The sequence below is a fragment of the Somniosus microcephalus genome, chromosome 19 (assembly GCF_052327205.1).
Source record: "Somniosus microcephalus isolate GS21.2 chromosome 19, FLI_Smic_1.0, whole genome shotgun sequence".
Taxonomy (NCBI): Eukaryota; Metazoa; Chordata; class Chondrichthyes; order Squaliformes; family Somniosidae; genus Somniosus; species Somniosus microcephalus.
Genome location: NC_141005.1, coordinates 23,528,417 through 23,552,185, shown reverse-complemented (window position 1 = coordinate 23,552,185; position 23,769 = coordinate 23,528,417). Strand labels below are relative to the sequence as shown.

The 23,769-nt window shown below is 46.5% G+C and overlaps 7 non-coding genes and 3 pseudogenes across 7 annotated transcripts; all 10 read left to right on the top strand.

The window, feature by feature from the left end:
* The first annotated feature begins 677 nt into the window (after nt 1-677).
* LOC147103995 (5S ribosomal RNA) lies at nt 678-796 on the top strand (annotated as a pseudogene).
* Nucleotides 797-3,217: 2,421 nt separating this feature from the next.
* Nucleotides 3,218-3,336, top strand: LOC147103994 (5S ribosomal RNA). The gene has a single exon (XR_015072692.1). It is a non-coding gene; the product is annotated as a 5S ribosomal RNA (ribosomal RNA).
* Nucleotides 3,337-5,753: 2,417 nt separating this feature from the next.
* LOC147103993 (5S ribosomal RNA) lies at nt 5,754-5,872 on the top strand. The gene has a single exon (XR_015072437.1). It is a non-coding gene; the product is annotated as a 5S ribosomal RNA (ribosomal RNA).
* A 2,415-nt stretch (nt 5,873-8,287) lies between these two features.
* On the top strand, nt 8,288-8,406 carry LOC147103992 (5S ribosomal RNA). Its single transcript, XR_015072803.1, has one exon. It is a non-coding gene; the product is annotated as a 5S ribosomal RNA (ribosomal RNA).
* A 2,435-nt stretch (nt 8,407-10,841) lies between these two features.
* Nucleotides 10,842-10,960, top strand: LOC147103991 (5S ribosomal RNA). The gene has a single exon (XR_015072759.1). It is a non-coding gene; the product is annotated as a 5S ribosomal RNA (ribosomal RNA).
* A 2,429-nt stretch (nt 10,961-13,389) lies between these two features.
* Nucleotides 13,390-13,508, top strand: LOC147103990 (5S ribosomal RNA). Its single transcript, XR_015072802.1, has one exon. It is a non-coding gene; the product is annotated as a 5S ribosomal RNA (ribosomal RNA).
* Nucleotides 13,509-15,943: 2,435 nt separating this feature from the next.
* LOC147103989 (5S ribosomal RNA) lies at nt 15,944-16,062 on the top strand. Its single transcript, XR_015072851.1, has one exon. It is a non-coding gene; the product is annotated as a 5S ribosomal RNA (ribosomal RNA).
* A 2,423-nt stretch (nt 16,063-18,485) lies between these two features.
* On the top strand, nt 18,486-18,604 carry LOC147103988 (5S ribosomal RNA; annotated as a pseudogene).
* A 2,425-nt stretch (nt 18,605-21,029) lies between these two features.
* On the top strand, nt 21,030-21,148 carry LOC147103987 (5S ribosomal RNA; annotated as a pseudogene).
* Nucleotides 21,149-23,561: 2,413 nt separating this feature from the next.
* Nucleotides 23,562-23,680, top strand: LOC147103986 (5S ribosomal RNA). Its single transcript, XR_015072801.1, has one exon. It is a non-coding gene; the product is annotated as a 5S ribosomal RNA (ribosomal RNA).
* Nucleotides 23,681-23,769: the final 89 nt, after the last annotated feature.

The following is a 23,769-nucleotide window of genomic DNA, read 5'->3' as shown; positions in this document are numbered from 1 at the left end:
AAGCCTTGCTAAAATCCATATAGACTACATCAAAGGCACTACCCTCATCGACCCTCCTTGTTACCTCCTCGAAAAATTGAATTGCGTTAGTCAGACACGACCTTCCGTTAAGAAATCCATGCTGACTGTCCCTGATTAATCCGTGTCTTTCTAAATGAAGATTTCTCCTGTCCCTCAGAACTTTTTCCAATAATTTTCCCACCACCGAGGTTAGGCTGACTGGCCTGTAATTATGCGGTCTATCCCTCTCTCCCTTTTGAAAGAACGGTAGCACGTTAGCAGTCCTCCAGTGGTCGGGCACCACACCTGTAGCCAGAGAGGATTGTAAAATGATGGTGAGAGCCTGTGCTATTTGGTGTCTTACTTCCCTTAAGAGTGTGGGATAGATTTGATGCGGGCCTGGGTATTTGTCCAGTTTGAAAGATGCTACAGCCCTTAAGACTTGGTGTTTGAGCATGTTTATTTGATGTAATATTTGAATAGAAGGCAATGAAGGGTTGGGCTTGTAGTTTGTTTGTGTGGGAGGCAGAGCAGCAAGAAGAGGTGGAGGGGGGGTGGGGGGTTGCGGGAGGAGTAAAATTTGTAAATGTAAATTGAGTGTTGAATACTTGTATGAATGCGTAGAAGAGAAAAAAATGGGCGACAGCTTTAAGTAAAGAGAAAGCCAGCCAGCATATGCCTACGGCCATACTAGTCTGAATGCGCCTGATCTCGTCTGATCTCGGAAGCTAAGCAGAGTCAGGCCTGGTTAGTACTTGGATGGGAGACCGCCTGGGAATACCAGGTGCAGTAGACTTTTGCTGCCGCCACAGGCTGCTCAACGTTTTGCACACACACGCGCACACACTGCTCTTAATCAATCAACATCCTTTTTGCTGCTCTCTCTCTCTCTCTCTCTCTCTCGCTTTCCTTTGACCATTTCTTCGCTGCACATTCTCCTGCTGCTACACAAATGCAAGGGGCTCCAGACACAGGGCCGAAATAAGCAGAAGAAGAAAATAAGATAGCCAAAATACACACACTGGCGGAGGGCCACCAGGACACAGCAGCAGAGAGGAGAGACAAGGTGCATAGAAAACTCGGAGGGACAAACAGCAACAGAACAAAGAAGAATGTCGAAAGAGCAGCAGTTAAATTCAGGAAAAAAGCAAAGCCAACTAGCATGCTGTTGAAATGCATGTGTGTTAATGCGAGGAGCGTTACAAATAAGATTGACGAGTTGCAGGCGCAAGTTGCCACATGGGGTTATGCAATAGTAGCCATAACGGAGACCTGGCTTCAAAATGGGCGGAATTGGAAACTAAACAATCCTGGCTACAATGTAATAACATTTGTAGAAGTCGTGTGGGCAGATGTCACATGATCAGGCAGAATCATAGAAATTTACAGCACAGAAGGAGGCCATTCGGCCCATCTTGTCCGTGCCAGCCGACAAAGAGCAATCCACCCAAATCCCACTTTACAGCACTTGGTCCGTAGCCTTGTAGGTTACGGCAGTTCAAGTGCATATCCAAGTACTTTTTAAACGTGATGAGGGTTTCTGCCTCTACCACCCTTTCAGGCAGTGCATTCCAGACCCCCACCATTCACTGGGTGAAAAAATGTCTCCTCAAATTCCCTGTAAACCTCCTACCAATTACTTGAAATCTATTATTGACCCTTCTGCTAAGGGAAATAGGTCCTTCCTATCCACTCTATCTCGGCCCCTCATAATTTTACACACCTCAATTAGGTCTCACCTCAGCCTCCTGTGTTCCAAAGAAAACAACCCCAGCCTATCCAATCTTTCCTCATAACTAAAATTCCCCAGCCCAGGCAACATCCTCGGAAATCTCCTCTGCACCTTCTCTAGTGCAATCGCATCCTTCTTGTAATGTGGTGACCAGAACTGCACGCGGCACTCTAGCTGCGGCCTAACTAGTGTTTTATACAGTTGAAGCATAACCTCCCCGCTCTTATATTCTACGCCTCGGCTAATAAAGGCAAGTATCCCGTATGCCTGCTTAACCACTTTATCTACCTGTCCTGCTACCTTCAGGGATCTGTGGACATGCACTCCAAGGTCCCGCTGATCCTCTGCATTTCTCAGTGTCCTACCATTTATTGTGTATTCCAACTGAATTCCATTTGCCACTGTTCTGCCCACTAGACGAGTCCATTGATATCTTCCTGCAGTCTACAGCATTCTGTTTCATTATTAACCACACGGCCAATTTTTGTATCATCTGCAAACTTCTTAATCATACTTCCTACATTCAAATCCAAATCATTGATATATACCAGAAAAAGCAAAGGGCCCAGTACTGAGTCGGTGCAGGCTCGATGGGCCGAAATGGCCTCTATCTGCACTGTGGGGTTTCTGTGATTCTGTGAGCCCTGCGGAACCCCACTGGAAACAGCCTTCCGGTCACAAAAACACCCTTCGACCATTACCCTTTGTTTCCTGCCTCTGAGCCAATTTTGGATCCAACTTGCCACTTTGCCTTGGATCCCATGGGCTTTTACTTTCGTGACCAATCTGGCATGCGGGACCTTATCAAAAGCCTTGCTAAAATCCATATAGACTACATCAAAGGCACTACCCTCATCGACCCTCCTTGTTACCTCCTCGAAAAATTGAATTGCGTTAGTCAGACACGACCTTCCGTTAAGAAATCCATGCTGACTGTCCCTGATTAATCCGTGTCTTTCTAAATGAAGATTTCTCCTGTCCCTCAGAACTTTTTCCAATAATTTTCCCACCACCGAGGTTAGGCTGACTGGCCTGTAATTATGCGGTCTATCCCTCTCTCCCTTTTGAAAGAACGGTAGCACGTTAGCAGTCCTCCAGTGGTCGGGCACCACACCTGTAGCCAGAGAGGATTGTAAAATGATGGTGAGAGCCTGTGCTATTTGGTGTCTTACTTCTCTTAAGAGTGTGGGATAGATTTGATGCGGGCCTGGGTATTTGTCCAGTTTGAAAGATGCTACAGCCCTTAAGACTTGGTGTTTGAGCATGTTTATTTGATGTAATATTTGAATAGAAGGCAATGAAGGGTTGGGCTTGTAGTTTGTTTGTGTGGGAGGCAGAGCAGCAAGAAGAGGTGGAGGGGGGGTGGGGGGTTGCGGGAGGAGTAAAATTTGTAAATGTAAATTGAGTGTTGAATACTTGTATGAATGCGTAGAAGAGAAAAAAATGGGCGACAGCTTTAAGTAAAGAGAAAGCCAGCTAGCATATGCCTACGGCCATACTAGTCTGAATGCGCCCGATCTCGTCTGATCTCGGAAGCTAAGCAGAGTCAGGCCTGGTTAGTACTTGGATGGGAGACTGCCTGGGAATACCAGGTGCAGTAGGCTTTTGCTGCCGCCACAGGCTGCTCAACGTTTTGCACACACACGCGCACACACTGCTCTTAATCAATCAACATCCTTTTTGCTGCTCTCTCTCTCTCTCTCTCTCGCTTTCCTTTGACCATTTCTTCGCTGCACATTCTCCTGCTGCTACACAAATGCAAGGGGCTCCAGACACAGGGCCGAAATAAGCAGAAGAAGAAAATAAGATAGCCAAAATATACACACTGGCGGAGGGCCACCAGGACACAGCAGCAGAGAGGAGAGACAAGGTGCATAGAAAACTCGGAGGGACAAACAGCAACAGAACAAAGAAGAATGTAGAAAGAGCAGCAGTTAAATTCAGGAAAAAAGCAAAGCCAACTAGCATGCTGTTGAAATGCATGTGTGTTAATGCGAGGAGTGTTACAAATAAGATTGACGAGTTGCAGGCGCAAGTTGCCACATGGGGTTATGCAATAGTAGCCATAACGGAGACCTGGCTTCAAAATGGGCGGAATTGGAAACTAAACAATCCTGGCTACAATGTAATAACATTTGTAGAAGTCGTGTGGGCAGATGTCACATGATCAGGCAGAATCATAGAAATTTACAGCACAGAAGGAGGCCATTCGGCCCATCTTGTCCGTGCCAGCCGACAAAGAGCAATCCACCCAAATCCCACTTTACAGCACTTGGTCCGTAGCCTTGTAGGTTACGGCAGTTCAAGTGCATATCCAAGTACTTTTTAAACGTGATGAGGGTTTCTGCCTCTACCACCCTTTCAGGCAGTGCATTCCAGACCCCCACCATTCACTGGGTGAAAAAATGTCTCCTCAAATTCCCTGTAAACCTCCTACCAATTACTTGAAATCTATTATTGACCCTTCTGCTCAGGGAAATAGGTCCTTCCTATCCACTCTATCTCGGCCCCTCATAATTTTACACACCTCAATTAGGTCTCGCCTCAGCCTCCTGTGTTCCAAAGAAAACAACCCCAGCCTATCCAATCTTTCCTCATAACTAAAATTCCCCAGCCCAGGCAACATCCTCGGAAATCTCCTCTGCACCTTCTCTAGTGCAATCGCATCCTTCTTGTAATGTGGTGACCAGAACTGCACGCGGCACTCTAGCTGCGGCCTAACTAGTGTTTTATACAGTTGAAGCATAACCTCCCCGCTCTTATATTCTACGCCTCGGCTAATAAAGGCAAGTATCCCGTATGCCTGCTTAACCACTTTATCTACCTGTCCTGCTACCTTCAGGGATCTGTGGACATGCACTCCAAGGTCCCGCTGATCCTCTGCATTTCTCAGTGTCCTACCATTTATTGTGTATTCCAACTGAATTCCATTTGCCACTGTTCTGCCCACTAGACGAGTCCATTGATATCTTCCTGGAGTCTACAGCATTCTGTTTCATTATTAACCACACGGCCAATTTTTGTATCATCTGCAAACTTCTTAATCATACTTCCTACATTCAAATCCAAATCATTGATATATACCAGAAAAAGCAAAGGGCCCAGTACTGAGTCGGTGCAGGCTCGATGGGCCGAAATGGCCTCTATCTGCACTGTGGGGTTTCTGTGATTCTGTGAGCCCTGCGGAACCCCACTGGAAACAGCCTTCCGGTCACAAAAACACCCTTCGACCATTACCCTTTGTTTCCTGCCTCTGAGCCAATTTTGGATCCAACTTGCCACTTTGCCTTGGATCCCATGGGCTTTTACTTTCGTGACCAATCTGGCATGCGGGACCTTATCAAAAGCCTTGCTAAAATCCATATAGACTACATCAAAGGCACTACCCTCATCGACCCTCCTTGTTACCTCCTCGAAAAATTGAATTGCGTTAGTCAGACACGACCTTCCGTTAAGAAATCCATGCTGACTGTCCCTGATTAATCCGTGTCTTTCTAAATGAAGATTTCTCCTGTCCCTCAGAACTTTTTCCAATAATTTTCCCACCACCGAGGTTAGGCTGACTGGCCTGTAATTATGCGGTCTATCCCTCTCTCCCTTTTGAAAGAACGGTAGCACGTTAGCAGTCCTCCAGTGGTCGGGCACCACACCTGTAGCCAGAGAGGATTGTAAAATGATGGTGAGAGCCTGTGCTATTTGGTGTCTTACTTCCCTTAAGAGTGTGGGATAGATTTGATGCGGGCCTGGGTATTTGTCCAGTTTGAAAGATGCTACAGCCCTTAAGACTTGGTGTTTGAGCATGTTTATTTGATGTAATATTTGAATAGAAGGCAATGAAGGGTTGGGCTTGTAGTTTGTTTGTGTGGGAGGCAGAGCAGCAAGAAGAGGTGGAGGGGGGGTGGGGGGTTGCGGGAGGAGTAAAATTTGTAAATGTAAATTGAGTGTTGAATACTTGTATGAATGCGTAGAAGAGAAAAAAATGGGCGACAGCTTTAAGTAAAGAGAAAGCCAGCCAGCATATGCCTACGGCCATACTAGTCTGAATGCGCCCGATCTCGTCTGATCTCGGAAGCTAAGCAGAGTCAGGCCTGGTTAGTACTTGGATGGGAGACCGCCTGGGAATACCAGGTGCAGTAGGCTTTTGCTGCCGCCACAGGCTGCTCAACGTTTTGCACACACACGCGCACACACTGCTCTTAATCAATCAACATCCTTTTTGCTGCTCTCTCTCTCTCTCTCTCGCTTTCCTTTGACCATTTCTTCGCTGCACATTCTCCTGCTGCTACACAAATGCAAGGGGCTCCAGACACAGGGCCGAAATAAGCAGAAGAAGAAAATAAGATAGCCAAAATACACACACTGGCGGAGGGCCACCAGGACACAGCAGCAGAGAGGAGAGACAAGGTGCATAGAAAACTCGGAGGGACAAACAGCAACAGAACAAAGAAGAATGTCGAAAGAGCAGCAGTTAAATTCAGGAAAAAAGCAAAGCCAACTAGCATGCTGTTGAAATGCATGTGTGTTAATGCGAGGAGCGTTACAAATAAGATTGACGAGTTGCAGGCGCAAGTTGCCACATGGGGTTATGCAATAGTAGCCATAACGGAGACCTGGCTTCAAAATGGGCGGAATTGGAAACTAAACAATCCTGGCTACAATGTAATAACATTTGTAGAAGTCGTGTGGGCAGATGTCACATGATCAGGCAGAATCATAGAAATTTACAGCACAGAAGGAGGCCATTCGGCCCATCTTGTCCGTGCCAGCCGACAAAGAGCAATCCACCCAAATCCCACTTTACAGCACTTGGTCCGTAGCCTTGTAGGTTACGGCAGTTCAAGTGCATATCCAAGTACTTTTTAAACGTGATGAGGGTTTCTGCCTCTACCACCCTTTCAGGCAGTGCATTCCAGACCCCCACCATTCACTGGGTGAAAAAATGTCTCCTCAAATTCCCTGTAAACCTCCTACCAATTACTTGAAATCTATTATTGACCCTTCTGCTAAGGGAAATAGGTCCTTCCTATCCACTCTATCTCGGCCCCTCATAATTTTACACACCTCAATTAGGTCTCGCCTCAGCCTCCTGTGTTCCAAAGAAAACAACCCCAGCCTATCCAATCTTTCCTCATAACTAAAATTCCCCAGCCCAGGCAACATCCTCGGAAATCTCCTCTGCACCTTCTCTAGTGCAATCGCATCCTTCTTGTAATGTGGTGACCAGAACTGCACGCGGCACTCTAGCTGCGGCCTAACTAGTGTTTTATACAGTTGAAGCATAACCTCCCCGCTCTTATATTCTACGCCTCGGCTAATAAAGGCAAGTATCCCGTATGCCTGCTTAACCACTTTATCTACCTGTCCTGCTACCTTCAGGGATCTGTGGACATGCGCTCCAAGGTCCCGCTGATCCTCTGCATTTCTCAGTGTCCTACCATTTATTGTGTATTCCAACTGAATTCCATTTGCCACTGTTCTGCCCACTAGACGAGTCCATTGATATCTTCCTGCAGTCTACAGCATTCTGTTTCATTATTAACCACACGGCCAATTTTTGTATCATCTGCAAACTTCTTAATCATACTTCCTACATTCAAATCCAAATCATTGATATATACCAGAAAAAGCAAAGGGCCCAGTACTGAGTCGGTGCAGGCTCGATGGGCCGAAATGGCCTCTATCTGCACTGTGGGGTTTCTGTGATTCTGTGAGCCCTGCGGAACCCCACTGGAAACAGCCTTCCGGTCACAAAAACACCCTTCGACCATTACCCTTTGTTTCCTGCCTCTGAGCCAATTTTGGATCCAACTTGCCACTTTGCCTTGGATCCCATGGGCTTTTACTTTCGTGACCAATCTGGCATGCGGGACCTTATCAAAAGCCTTGCTAAAATCCATATAGACTACATCAAAGGCACTACCCTCATCGACCCTCCTTGTTACCTCCTCGAAAAATTGAATTGCGTTAGTCAGACACGACCTTCCGTTAAGAAATCCATGCTGACTGTCCCTGATTAATCCGTGTCTTTCTAAATGAAGATTTCTCCTGTCCCTCAGAACTTTTTCCAATAATTTTCCCACCACCGAGGTTAGGCTGACTGGCCTGTAATTATGCGGTCTATCCCTCTCTCCCTTTTGAAAGAACGGTAGCACGTTAGCAGTCCTCCAGTGGTCGGGCACCACACCTGTAGCCAGAGAGGATTGTAAAATGATGGTGAGAGCCTGTGCTATTTGGTGTCTTACTTCTCTTAAGAGTGTGGGATAGATTTGATGCGGGCCTGGGTATTTGTCCAGTTTGAAAGATACTACAGCCCTTAAGACTTGGTGTTTGAGCATGTTTATTTGATGTAATATTTGAATAGAAGGCAATGAAGGGTTGGGCTTGTAGTTTGTTTGTGTGGGAGGCAGAGCAGCAAGAAGAGGTGGAGGGGGGGTGGGGGGTTGCGGGAGGAGTAAAATTTGTAAATGTAAATTGAGTGTTGAATACTTGTATGAATGCGTAGAAGAGAAAAAAATGGGCGACAGCTTTAAGTAAAGAGAAAGCCAGCTAGCATATGCCTACGGCCATACTAGTCTGAATGCGCCCGATCTCGTCTGATCTCGGAAGCTAAGCAGAGTCAGGCCTGGTTAGTACTTGGATGGGAGACTGCCTGGGAATACCGGGTGCAGTAGGCTTTTGCTGCCGCCACAGGCTGCTCAACGTTTTGCACACACACGCGCACACACTGCTCTTAATCAATCAACATCCTTTTTGCTGCTCTCTCTCTCTCTCTCTCTCTCTCTGTCTCTCTCTCTCGCTTTCCTTTGACCATTTCTTCGCTGCACATTCTCCTGCTGCTACACAAATGCAAGGGGCTCCAGACACAGGGCCGAAATAAGCAGAAGAAGAAAATAAGATAGCCAAAATACACACACTGGCGGAGGGCCACCAGGACACAGCAGCAGAGAGGAGAGACAAGGTGCATAGAAAACTCGGAGGGACAAACAGCAACAGAACAAAGAAGAATGTAGAAGGAGCAGCAGTTAAATTCAGGAAAAAAGCAAAGCCAACTAGCATGCTGTTGAAATGCATGTGTGTTAATGCGAGGAGCGTTACAAATAAGATTGACGAGTTGCAGGCGCAAGTTGCCACATGGGGTTATGCAATAGTAGCTATAACGGAGACCTGGCTTCAAAATGGGCGGAATTGGAAACTAAACAATCCTGGCTACAATGTAATAACATTTGTAGAAGTCGTGTGGGCAGATGTCACATGATCAGGCAGAATCATAGAAATTTACAGCACAGAAGGAGGCCATTCGGCCCATCTTGTCCGTGCCAGCCGACAAAGAGCAATCCACCCAAATCCCACTTTACAGCACTTGGTCCGTAGCCTTGTAGGTTACGGCAGTTCAAGTGCATATCCAAGTACTTTTTAAACGTGATGAGGGTTTCTGCCTCTACCACCCTTTCAGGCAGTGCATTCCAGACCCCCACCATTCACTGGGTGAAAAAATGTCTCCTCAAATTCCCTGTAAACCTCCTACCAATTACTTGAAATCTATTATTGACCCTTCTGCTAAGGGAAATAGGTCCTTCCTATCCACTCTATCTCGGCCCCTCATAATTTTACACACCTCAATTAGGTCTCGCCTCAGCCTCCTGTGTTCCAAAGAAAACAACCCCAGCCTATCCAATCTTTCCTCATAACTAAAATTCCCCAGCCCAGGCAACATCCTCGGAAATCTCCTCTGCACCTTCTCTAGTGCAATCGCATCCTTCTTGTAATGTGGTGACCAGAACTGCACGCGGCACTCTAGCTGCGGCCTAACTAGTGTTTTATACAGTTGAAGCATAACCTCCCCGCTCTTATATTCTACGCCTCGGCTAATAAAGGCAAGTATCCCGTATGCCTGCTTAACCACTTTATCTACCTGTCCTGCTACCTTCAGGGATCTGTGGACATGCACTCCAAGGTCCCGCTGATCCTCTGCATTTCTCAGTGTCCTACCATTTATTGTGTATTCCAACTGAATTCCATTTGCCACTGTTCTGCCCACTAGACGAGTCCATTGATATCTTCCTGCAGTCTACAGCATTCTGTTTCATTATTAACCACACGGCCAATTTTTGTATCATCTGCAAACTTCTTAATCATACTTCCTACATTCAAATCCAAATCATTGATATATACCAGAAAAAGCAAAGGGCCCAGTACTGAGTCGGTGCAGGCTCGATGGGCCGAAATGGCCTCTATCTGCACTGTGGGGTTTCTGTGATTCTGTGAGCCCTGCGGAACCCCACTGGAAACAGCCTTCCGGTCACAAAAACACCCTTCGACCATTACCCTTTGTTTCCTGCCTCTGAGCCAATTTTGGATCCAACTTGCCACTTTGCCTTGGATCCCATGGGCTTTTACTTTCGTGACCAATCTGGCATGCGGGACCTTATCAAAAGCCTTGCTAAAATCCATATAGACTACATCAAAGGCACTACCCTCATCGACCCTCCTTGTTACCTCCTCGAAAAATTGAATTGCGTTAGTCAGACACGACCTTCCGTTAAGAAATCCATGCTGACTGTCCCTGATTAATCCGTGTCTTTCTAAATGAAGATTTCTCCTGTCCCTCAGAACTTTTTCCAATAATTTTCCCACCACCGAGGTTAGGCTGACTGGCCTGTAATTATGCGGTCTATCCCTCTCTCCCTTTTGAAAGAACGGTAGCACGTTAGCAGTCCTCCAGTGGTCGGGCACCACACCTGTAGCCAGAGAGGATTGTAAAATGATGGTGAGAGCCTGTGCTATTTGGTGTCTTACTTCTCTTAAGAGTGTGGGATAGATTTGATGCGGGCCTGGGTATTTGTCCAGTTTGAAAGATGCTACAGCCCTTAAGACTTGGTGTTTGAGCATGTTTATTTGATGTAATATTTGAATAGAAGGCAATGAAGGGTTGGGCTTGTAGTTTGTTTGTGTGGGAGGCAGAGCAGCAAGAAGAGGTGGAGGGGGGGTGGGGGGTTGCGGGAGGAGTAAAATTTGTAAATGTAAATTGAGTGTTGAATACTTGTATGAATGCGTAGAAGAGAAAAAAATGGGCGACAGCTTTAAGTAAAGAGAAAGCCAGCTAGCATATGCCTACGGCCATACTAGTCTGAATGTGCCCGATCTCGTCTGATCTCGGAAGCTAAGCAGAGTCAGGCCTGGTTAGTACTTGGATGGGAGACCGCCTGGGAATACCGGGTGCAGTAGGCTTTTGCTGCCGCCACAGGCTGCTCAACGTTTTGCACACACACGCGCACACACTGCTCTTAATCAATCAACATCCTTTTTGCTGCTCTCTCTCTCTCTCTCTCTGTCTCTCTCTCTCGCTTTCCTTTGACCATTTCTTCGCTGCACATTCTCCTGCTGCTACACAAATGCAAGGGGCTCCAGACACAGGGCCGAAATAAGCAGAAGAAGAAAATAAGATAGCCAAAATACACACACTGGCGGAGGGCCACCAGGACACAGCAGCAGAGAGGAGAGACAAGGTGCATAGAAAACTCGGAGGGACAAACAGCAACAGAACAAAGAAGAATGTAGAAAGAGCAGCAGTTAAATTCAGGAAAAAAGCAAAGCCAACTAGCATGCTGTTGAAATGCATGTGTGTTAATGCGAGGAGTGTTACAAATAAGATTGACGATTTGCAGGCGCAAGTTGCCACATGGGGTTATGCAATAGTAGCCATAACGGAGACCTGGCTTCAAAATGGGCGGAATTGGAAACTAAACAATCCTGGCTACAATGTAATAACATTTGTAGAAGTCGTGTGGGCAGATGTCACATGATCAGGCAGAATCATAGAAATTTACAGCACAGAAGGAGGCCATTCGGCCCATCTTGTCCGTGCCAGCCGACAAAGAGCAATCCACCCAAATCCCACTTTACAGCACTTGGTCCGTAGCCTTGTAGGTTACGGCAGTTCAAGTGCATATCCAAGTACTTTTTAAACGTGATGAGGGTTTCTGCCTCTACCACCCTTTCAGGCAGTGCATTCCAGACCCCCACCATTCACTGGGTGAAAAAATGTCTCCTCAAATTCCCTGTAAACCTCCTACCAATTACTTGAAATCTATTATTGACCCTTCTGCTAAGGGAAATAGGTCCTTCCTATCCACTCTATCTCGGCCCCTCATAATTTTACACACCTCAATTAGGTCTCGCCTCAGCCTCCTGTGTTCCAAAGAAAACAACCCCAGCCTATCCAATCTTTCCTCATAACTAAAATTCCCCAGCCCAGGCAACATCCTCGGAAATCTCCTCTGCACCTTCTCTAGTGCAATCGCATCCTTCTTGTAATGTGGTGACCAGAACTGCACGCGGCACTCTAGCTGCGGCCTAACTAGTGTTTTATACAGTTGAAGCATAACCTCCCCGCTCTTATATTCTACGCCTCGGCTAATAAAGGCAAGTATCCCGTATGCCTGCTTAACCACTTTATCTACCTGTCCTGCTACCTTCAGGGATCTGTGGACATGCACTCCAAGGTCCCGCTGATCCTCTGCATTTCTCAGTGTCCTACCATTTATTGTGTATTCCAACTGAATTCCATTTGCCACTGTTCTGCCCACTAGACGAGTCCATTGATATCTTCCTGCAGTCTACAGCATTCTGTTTCATTATTAACCACACGGCCAATTTTTGTATCATCTGCAAACTTCTTAATCATACTTCCTACATTCAAATCCAAATCATTGATATATACCAGAAAAAGCAAAGGGCCCAGTACTGAGTCGGTGCAGGCTCGATGGGCCGAAATGGCCTCTATCTGCACTGTGGGGTTTCTGTGATTCTGTGAGCCCTGCGGAACCCCACTGGAAACAGCCTTCCGGTCACAAAAACACCCTTCGACCATTACCCTTTGTTTCCTGCCTCTGAGCCAATTTTGGATCCAACTTGCCACTTTGCCTTGGATCCCATGGGCTTTTACTTTCGTGACCAATCTGGCATGCGGGACCTTATCAAAAGCCTTGCTAAAATCCATATAGACTACATCAAAGGCACTACCCTCATCGACCCTCCTTGTTACCTCCTCGAAAAATTGAATTGCGTTAGTCAGACACGACCTTCCGTTAAGAAATCCATGCTGACTGTCCCTGATTAATCCGTGTCTTTCTAAATGAAGATTTCTCCTGTCCCTCAGAACTTTTTCCAATAATTTTCCCACCACCGAGGTTAGGCTGACTGGCCTGTAATTATGCGGTCTATCCCTCTCTCCCTTTTGAAAGAACGGTAGCACGTTAGCAGTCCTCCAGTGGTCGGGCACCACACCTGTAGCCAGAGAGGATTGTAAAATGATGGTGAGAGCCTGTGCTATTTGGTGTCTTACTTCTCTTAAGAGTGTGGGATAGATTTGATGCGGGCCTGGGTATTTGTCCAGTTTGAAAGATACTACAGCCCTTAAGACTTGGTGTTTGAGCATGTTTATTTGATGTAATATTTGAATAGAAGGCAATGAAGGGTTGGGCTTGTAGTTTGTTTGTGTGGGAGGCAGAGCAGCAAGAAGAGGTGGAGGGGGGGTGGGGGGTTGCGGGAGGAGTAAAATTTGTAAATGTAAATTGAGTGTTGAATACTTGTATGAATGCGTAGAAGAGAAAAAAATGGGCGACAGCTTTAAGTAAAGAGAAAGCCAGCTAGCATATGCCTACGGCCATACTAGTCTGAATGCGCCCGATCTCGTCTGATCTCGGAAGCTAAGCAGAGTCAGGCCTGGTTAGTACTTGGATGGGAGACTGCCTGGGAATACCGGGTGCAGTAGGCTTTTGCTGCCGCCACAGGCTGCTCAACGTTTTGCACACACACGCGCACACACTGCTCTTAATCAATCAACATCCTTTTTGCTGCTCTCTCTCTCTCTCTCTCTCTCTCTGTCTCTCTCTCTCGCTTTCCTTTGACCATTTCTTCGCTGCACATTCTCCTGCTGCTACACAAATGCAAGGGGCTCCAGACACAGGGCCGAAATAAGCAGAAGAAGAAAATAAGATAGCCAAAATACACACACTGGCGGAGGGCCACCAGGACACAGCAGCAGAGAGGAGAGACAAGGTGCATAGAAAACTCGGAGGGACAAACAGCAACAGAACAAAGAAGAATGTAGAAAGAGCAGCAGTTAAATTCAGGAAAAAAGCAAAGCCAACTAGCATGCTGTTGAAATGCATGTGTGTTAATGCGAGGAGTGTTACAAATGAGATTGACGAGTTGCAGGCGCAAGTTGCCACATGGGGTTATGCAATAGTAGCCATAACGGAGACCTGGCTTCAAAATGGGCGGAATTGGAAACTAAACAATCCTGGCTACAATGTAATAACATTTGTAGAAGTCGTGTGGGCAGATGTCACATGATCAGGCAGAATCATAGAAATTTACAGCACAGAAGGAGGCCATTCGGCCCATCTTGTCCGTGCCAGCCGACAAAGAGCAATCCACCCAAATCCCACTTTACAGCACTTGGTCCGTAGCCTTGTAGGTTACGGCAGTTCAAGTGCATATCCAAGTACTTTTTAAACGTGATGAGGGTTTCTGCCTCTACCACCCTTTCAGGCAGTGCATTCCAGACCCCCACCATTCACTGGGTGAAAAAATGTCTCCTCAAATTCCCTGTAAACCTCCTACCAATTACTTGAAATCTATTATTGACCCTTCTGCTAAGGGAAATAGGTCCTTCCTATCCACTCTATCTCGGCCCCTCATAATTTTACACACCTCAATTAGGTCTCGCCTCAGCCTCCTGTGTTCCAAAGAAAACAACCCCAGCCTATCCAATCTTTCCTCATAACTAAAATTCCCCAGCCCAGGCAACATCCTCGGAAATCTCCTCTGCACCTTCTCTAGTGCAATCGCATCCTTCTTGTAATGTGGTGACCAGAACTGCACGCGGCACTCTAGCTGCGGCCTAACTAGTGTTTTATACAGTTGAAGCATAACCTCCCCGCTCTTATATTCTACGCCTCGGCTAATAAAGGCAAGTATCCCGTATGCCTGCTTAACCACTTTATCTACCTGTCCTGCTACCTTCAGGGATCTGTGGACATGCACTCCAAGGTCCCGCTGATCCTCTGCATTTCTCAGTGTCCTACCATTTATTGTGTATTCCAACTGAATTCCATTTGCCACTGTTCTGCCCACTAGACGAGTCCATTGATATCTTCCTGCAGTCTACAGCATTCTGTTTCATTATTAACCACACGGCCAATTTTTGTATCATCTGCAAACTTCTTAATCATACTTCCTACATTCAAATCCAAATCATTGATATATACCAGAAAAAGCAAAGGGCCCAGTACTGAGTCGGTGCAGGCTCGATGGGCCGAAATGGCCTCTATCTGCACTGTGGGGTTTCTGTGATTCTGTGAGCCCTGCGGAACCCCACTGGAAACAGCCTTCCGGTCACAAAAACACCCTTCGACCATTACCCTTTGTTTCCTGCCTCTGAGCCAATTTTGGATCCAACTTGCCACTTTGCCTTGGATCCCATGGGCTTTTACTTTCGTGACCAATCTGGCATGCGGGACCTTATCAAAAGCCTTGCTAAAATCCATATAGACTACATCAAAGGCACTACCCTCATCGACCCTCCTTGTTACCTCCTCGAAAAATTGAATTGCGTTAGTCAGACACGACCTTCCGTTAAGAAATCCATGCTGACTGTCCCTGATTAATCCGTGTCTTTCTAAATGAAGATTTCTCCTGTCCCTCAGAACTTTTTCCAATAATTTTCCCACCACCGAGGTTAGGCTGACTGGCCTGTAATTATGCGGTCTATCCCTCTCTCCCTTTTGAAAGAACGGTAGCACGTTAGCAGTCCTCCAGTGGTCGGGCACCACACCTGTAGCCAGAGAGGATTGTAAAATGATGGTGAGAGCCTGTGCTATTTGGTGTCTTACTTCTCTTAAGAGTGTGGGATAGATTTGATGCGGGCCTGGGTATTTGTCCAGTTTGAAAGATGCTACAGCCCTTAAGACTTGGTGTTTGAGCATGTTTATTTGATGTAATATTTGAATAGAAGGCAATGAAGGGTTGGGCTTGTAGTTTGTTTGTGTGGGAGGCAGAGCAGCAAGAAGAGGTGGAGGGGGGGTGGGGGGTTGCGGGAGGAGTAAAATTTGTAAATGTAAATTGAGTGTTGAATACTTGTATGAATGCGTAGAAGAGAAAAAAATGGGCGACAGCTTTAAGTAAAGAGAAAGCCAGCTAGCATATGCCTACGGCCATACTAGTCTGAATACGCCCGATCTCGTCTGATCTCGGAAGCTAAGCAGAGTCAGGCCTGGTTAGTACTTGGATGGGAGACTGCCTGGGAATACCGGGTGCAGTAGGCTTTTGCTGCCGCCACAGGCTGCTCAACGTTTTGCACACACACGCGCACACACTGCTCTTAATCAATCAACATCCTTTTTGCTGCTCTCTCTCTCTCTCTCTCTCTCTCTCGCTTTCCTTTGACCATTTCTTCGCTGCACATTCTCCTGCTGCTACACAAATGCAAGGGGCTCCAGACACAGGGCCGAAATAAGCAGAAGAAGAAAATAAGATAGCCAAAATACACACACTGGCGGAGGGCCACCAGGACACAGCAGCAGAGAGGAGAGACAAGGTGCATAGAAAACTCGGAGGGACAAACAGCAACAGAACAAAGAAGAATGTAGAAAGAGCAGCAGTTAAATTCAGGAAAAAAGCAAAGCCAACTAGCATGCTGTTGAAATGCATGTGTGTTAATGCGAGGAGTGTTACAAATAAGATTGACGAGTTGCAGGCGCAAGTTGCCACATGGGGTTATGCAATAGTAGCCATAACGGAGACCTGGCTTCAAAATGGGCGGAATTGGAAACTAAACAATCCTGGCTACAATGTAATAACATTTGTAGAAGTCGTGTGGGCAGATGTCACATGATCAGGCAGAATCATAGAAATTTACAGCACAGAAGGAGGCCATTCGGCCCATCTTGTCCGTGCCAGCCGACAAAGAGCAATCCACCCAAATCCCACTTTACAGCACTTGGTCCGTAGCCTTGTAGGTTACGGCAGTTCAAGTGCATATCCAAGTACTTTTTAAACGTGATGAGGGTTTCTGCCTCTACCACCCTTTCAGGCAGTGCATTCCAGACCCCCACCATTCACTGGGTGAAAAAATGTCTCCTCAAATTCCCTGTAAACCTCCTACCAATTACTTGAAATCTATTATTGACCCTTCTGCTAAGGGAAATAGGTCCTTCCTATCCACTCTATCTCGGCCCCTCATAATTTTACACACCTCAATTAGGTCTCGCCTCAGCCTCCTGTGTTCCAAAGAAAACAACCCCAGCCTATCCAATCTTTCCTCATAACTAAAATTCCCCAGCCCAGGCAACATCCTCGGAAATCTCCTCTGCACCTTCTCTAGTGCAATCGCATCCTTCTTGTAATGTGGTGACCAGAACTGCACGCGGCACTCTAGCTGCGGCCTAACTAGTGTTTTATACAGTTGAAGCATAACCTCCCCGCTCTTATATTCTACGCCTCGGCTAATAAAGGCAAGTATCCCGTATGCCTGCTTAACCACTTTATCTACCTGTCCTGCTACCTTCAGGGATCTGTGGACATGCACTCCAAGGTCCCGCTGATCCTCTGCATTTCTCAGTGTCCTACCATTTATTGTGTATTCCAACTGAATTCCATTTGCCACTGTTCTGCCCACTAGACGAGTCCATTGATATCTTCCTGCAGTCTACAGCATTCTGTTTCATTATTAACCACACGGCCAATTTTTGTATCATCTGCAAACTTCTTAATCATACTTCCTACATTCAAATCCAAATCATTGATATATACCAGAAAAAGCAAAGGGCCCAGTACTGAGTCGGTGCAGGCTCGATGGGCCGAAATGGCCTCTATCTGCACTGTGGGGTTTCTGTGATTCTGTGAGCCCTGCGGAACCCCACTGGAAACAGCCTTCCGGTCACAAAAACACCCTTCGACCATTACCCTTTGTTTCCTGCCTCTGAGCCAATTTTGGATCCAACTTGCCACTTTGCCTTGGATCCCATGGGCTTTTACTTTCGTGACCAATCTGGCATGCGGGACCTTATCAAAAGCCTTGCTAAAATCCATATAGACTACATCAAAGGCACTACCCTCATCGACCCTCCTTGTTACCTCCTCGAAAAATTGAATTGCGTTAGTCAGACACGACCTTCCGTTAAGAAATCCATGCTGACTGTCCCTGATTAATCCGTGTCTTTCTAAATGAAGATTTCTCCTGTCCCTCAGAACTTTTTCCAATAATTTTCCCACCACCGAGGTTAGGCTGACTGTCCTGTAATTATGCGGTCTATCCCTCTCTCCCTTTTGAAAGAACGGTAGCACGTTAGCAGTCCTCCAGTGGTCGGGCACCACACCTGTAGCCAGAGAGGATTGTAAAATGATGGTGAGAGCCTGTGCTATTTGGTGTCTTACTTCTCTTAAGAGTGTGGGATAGATTTGATGCGGGCCTGGGTATTTGTCCAGTTTGAAAGATGCTACAGCCCTTAAGACTTGGTGTTTGAGCATGTTTATTTGATGTAATATTTGAATAGAAGGCAATGAAGGGTTGGGCTTGTAGTTTGTTTGTGTGGGAGGCAGAGCAGCAAGAAGAGGTGGAGGGGGGGTGGGGGGTTGCGGGAGGAGTAAAATTTGTAAATGTAAATTGAGTGTTGAATACTTGTATGAATGCGTAGAAGAGAAAAAAATGGGCGACAGCTTTAAGTAAAGAGAAAGCCAGCTAGCATATGCCTACGGCCATACTAGTCTGAATACGCCCGATCTCGTCTGATCTCGGAAACTAAGCAGAGTCAGGCCTGGTTAGTACTTGGATGGGAGACTGCCTGGGAATACCGGGTGCAGTAGGCTTTTGCTGCCGCCACAGGCTGCTCAACGTTTTGCACACACACGCGCACACACTGCTCTTAATCAATCAACATCCTTTTTGCTGCTCTCTCTCTCTCTCTCTCTCTCTCTCTCGCTTTCCTTTGACCATTTCTTCGCTGCACATTCTCCTGCTGCTACACAAATGCAAGGGGCTCCAGACACAGGGCCGAAATAAGCAGAAGAAGAAAATAAGATAGCCAAAATACACACACTGGCGGAGGGCCACCAGGACACAGCAGCAGAGAGGAGAGACAAGGTGCATAGAAAACTCGGAGGGACAAACAGCAACAGAACAAAGAAGAATGTAGAAAGAGCAGCAGTTAAATTCAGGAAAAAAGCAAAGCCAACTAGCATGCTGTTGAAATGCATGTGTGTTAATGCGAGGAGCGTTACAAATAAGATTGACGAGTTGCAGGCGCAAGTTGCCACATGGGGTTATGCAATAGTAGCCATAACGGAGACCTGGCTTCAAAATGGGCGGAATTGGAAACTAAACAATCCTGGCTACAATGTAATAACATTTGTAGAAGTCGTGTGGGCAGATGTCACATGATCAGGCAGAATCATAGAAATTTACAGCACAGAAGGAGGCCATTCGGCCCATCTTGTCCGTGCCAGCCGACAAAGAGCAATCCACCCAAATCCCACTTTACAGCACTTGGTCCGTAGCCTTGTAGGTTACGGCAGTTCAAGTGCATATCCAAGTACTTTTTAAACGTGATGAGGGTTTCTGCCTCTACCACCCTTTCAGGCAGTGCATTCCAGACCCCCACCATTCACTGGGTGAAAAAATGTCTCCTCAAATTCCCTGTAAACCTCCTACCAATTACTTGAAATCTATTATTGACCCTTCTGCTAAGGGAAATAGGTCCTTCCTATCCACTCTATCTCGGCCCCTCATAATTTTACACACCTCAATTAGGTCTCGCCTCAGCCTCCTGTGTTCCAAAGAAAACAACCCCAGCCTATCCAATCTTTCCTCATAACTAAAATTCCCCAGCCCAGGCAACATCCTCGGAAATCTCCTCTGCACCTTCTCTAGTGCAATCGCATCCTTCTTGTAATGTGGTGACCAGAACTGCACGCGGCACTCTAGCTGCGGCCTAACTAGTGTTTTATACAGTTGAAGCATAACCTCCCCGCTCTTATATTCTACGCCTCGGCTAATAAAGGCAAGTATCCCGTATGCCTGCTTAACCACTTTATCTACCTGTCCTGCTACCTTCAGGGATCTGTGGACATGCACTCCAAGGTCCCGCTGATCCTCTGCATTTCTCAGTGTCCTACCATTTATTGTGTATTCCAACTGAATTCCATTTGCCACTGTTCTGCCCACTAGACGAGTCCATTGATATCTTCCTGCAGTCTACAGCATTCTGTTTCATTATTAACCACACGGCCAATTTTTGTATCATCTGCAAACTTCTTAATCATACTTCCTACATTCAAATCCAAATCATTGATATATACCAGAAAAAGCAAAGGGCCCAGTACTGAGTCGGTGCAGGCTCGATGGGCCGAAATGGCCTCTATCTGCACTGTGGGGTTTCTGTGATTCTGTGAGCCCTGCGGAACCCCACTGGAAACAGCCTTCCGGTCACAAAAACACCCTTCGACCATTACCCTTTGTTTCCTGCCTCTGAGCCAATTTTGGATCCAACTTGCCACTTTGCCTTGGATCCCATGGGCTTTTACTTTCGTGACCAATCTGGCATGCGGGACCTTATCAAAAGCCTTGCTAAAATCCATATAGACTACATCAAAGGCACTACCCTCATCGACCCTCCTTGTTACCTCCTCGAAAAATTGAATTGCGTTAGTCAGACACGACCTTCCGTTAAGAAATCCATGCTGACTGTCCCTGATTAATCCGTGTCTTTCTAAATGAAGATTTCTCCTGTCCCTCAGAACTTTTTCCAATAATTTTCCCACCACCGAGGTTAGGCTGACTGGCCTGTAATTATGCGGTCTATCCCTCTCTCCCTTTTGAAAGAACGGTAGCACGTTAGCAGTCCTCCAGTGGTCGGGCACCACACCTGTAGCCAGAGAGGATTGTAAAATGATGGTGAGAGCCTGTGCTATTTGGTGTCTTACTTCCCTTAAGAGTGTGGGATAGATTTGATGCGGGCCTGGGTATTTGTCCAGTTTGAAAGATGCTACAGCCCTTAAGACTTGGTGTTTGAGCATGTTTATTTGATGTAATATTTGAATAGAAGGCAATGAAGGGTTGGGCTTGTAGTTTGTTTGTGTGGGAGGCAGAGCAGCAAGAAGAGGTGGAGGGGGGGTGGGGGGTTGCGGGAGGAGTAAAATTTGTAAATGTAAATTGAGTGTTGAATACTTGTATGAATGCGTAGAAGAGAAAAAAATGGGCGACAGCTTTAAGTAAAGAGAAAGCCAGCCAGCATATGCCTACGGCCATACTAGTCTGAATGCGCCTGATCTCGTCTGATCTCGGAAACTAAGCAGAGTCAGGCCTGGTTAGTACTTGGATGGGAGACTGCCTGGGAATACCAGGTGCAGTAGGCTTTTGCTGCCGCCACAGGCTGCTCAACGTTTTGCACACACACGCGCACACACTGCTCTTAATCAATCAACATCCTTTTTGCTGCTCTCTCTCTCTCTCTCGCTTTCCTTTGACCATTTCTTCGCTGCACATTCTCCTGCTGCTACACAAATGCAAGGGGCTCCAGACACAGGGCCGAAATAAGCAGAAGAAGAAAATAAGATAGCCAAAATATACACACTGGCGGAGGGCCACCAGGACACAGCAGCAGAGAGGAGAGACAAGGTGCATAGAAAACTCGGAGGGACAAACAGCAACAGAACAAAGAAGAATGTAGAAAGAGCAGCAGTTAAATTCAGGAAAAAAGCAAAGCCAACTAGCATGCTGTTGAAATGCATGTGTGTTAATGCGAGGAGTGTTACAAATAAGATTGACGAGTTGCAGGCGCAAGTTGCCACATGGGGTTATGCAATAGTAGCCATAACGGAGACCTGGCTTCAAAATGGGCGGAATTGGAAACTAAACAATCCTGGCTACAATGTAATAACATTTGTAGAAGTCGTGTGGGCAGATGTCACATGATCAGGCAGAATCATAGAAATTTACAGCACAGAAGGAGGCCATTCGGCCCATCTTGTCCGTGCCAGCCGACAAAGAGCAATCCACCCAAATCCCACTTTACAGCACTTGGTCCGTAGCCTTGTTGGTTACGGCAGTTCAAGTGCATATCCAAGTACTTTTTAAACGTGATGAGGGTTTCTGCCTCTACCACCCTTTCAGGCAGTGCATTCCAGACCCCCACCATTCACTGGGTGAAAAAATGTCTCCTCAAATTCCCTGTAAACCTCCTACCAATTACTTGAAATCTATTATTGACCCTTCTGCTAAGGGAAATAGGTCCTTCCTATCCACTCTATCTCGGCCCCTCATAATTTTACACACCTCAATTAGGTCTCGCCTCAGCCTCCTGTGTTCCAAAGAAAACAACCCCAGCCTATCCAATCTTTCCTCATAACTAAAATTCCCCAGCCCAGGCAACATCCTCGGAAATCTCCTCTGCACCTTCTCTAGTGCAATCGCATCCTTCTTGTAATGTGGTGACCAGAACTGCACGCGGCACTCTAGCTGCGGCCTAACTAGTGTTTTATACAGTTGAAGCATAACCTCCCCGCTCTTATATTCTACGCCTCGGCTAATAAAGGCAAGTATCCCGTATGCCTGCTTAACCACTTTATCTACCTGTCCTGCTACCTTCAGGGATCTGTGGACATGCACTCCAAGGTCCCGCTGATCCTCTGCATTTCTCAGTTTCCTACCATTTATTGTGTATTCCAACTGAATTCCATTTGCCACTGTTCTGCCCACTAGACGAGTCCATTGATATCTTCCTGCAGTCTACAGCATTCTGTTTCATTATTAACCACACGGCCAATTTTTGTATCATCTGCAAACTTCTTAATCATACTTCCTACATTCAAATCCAAATCATTGATATATACCAGAAAAAGCAAAGGGCCCAGTACTGAGTCGGTGCAGGCTCGATGGGCCGAAATGGCCTCTATCTGCACTGTGGGGTTTCTGTGATTCTGTGAGCCCTGCGGAACCCCACTGGAAACAGCCTTCCGGTCACAAAAACACCCTTCGACCATTACCCTTTGTTTCCTGCCTCTGAGCCAATTTTGGATCCAACTTGCCACTTTGCCTTGGATCCCATGGGCTTTTACTTTCGTGACCAATCTGGCATGCGGGACCTTATCAAAAGCCTTGCTAAAATCCATATAGACTACATCAAAGGCACTACCCTCATCGACCCTCCTTGTTACCTCCTCGAAAAATTGAATTGCGTTAGTCAGACACGACCTTCCCTTAAGAAATCCATGCTGACTGTCCCTGATTAATCCGTGTCTTTCTAAATGAAGATTTCTCCTGTCCCTCAGAACTTTTTCCAATAATTTTCCCACCACCGAGGTTAGGCTGACTGGCCTGTAATTATGCGGTCTATCCCTCTCTCCCTTTTGAAAGAACGGTAGCACGTTAGCAGTCCTCCAGTGGTCGGGCACCACACCTGTAGCCAGAGAGGATTGTAAAATGATGGTGAGAGCCTGTGCTATTTGGTGTCTTACATCTCTTAAGAGTGTGGGATAGATTTGATGCGGGCCTGGGTATTTGTCCAGTTTGAAAGATGCTACAGCCCTTAAGACTTGGTGTTTGAGCATGTTTATTTGATGTAATATTTGAATAGAAGGCAATGAAGGGTTGGGCTTGTAGTTTGTTTGTGTGGGAGGCAGAGCAGCAAGAAGAGGTGGAGGGGGGGTGGGGGGTTGCGGGAGGAGTAAAATTTGTAAATGTAAATTGAGTGTTGAATACTTGTATGAATGCGTAGAAGAGAAAAAAATGGGCGACAGCTTTAAGTAAAGAGAAAGCCAGCTAGCATATGCCTACGGCCATACTAGTCTGAATGCGCCCGATCTCGTCTGATCTCGGAAGCTAAGCAGAGTCAGGCCTGGTTAGTACTTGGATGGGAGACTGCCTGGGAATACCGGGTGCAGTAGGCTTTTGCTGCCGCCACAGGCTGCTCAACGTTTTGCACACACACGCGCACACACTGCTCTTAATCAATCAACATCCTTTTTGCTGCTCTCTC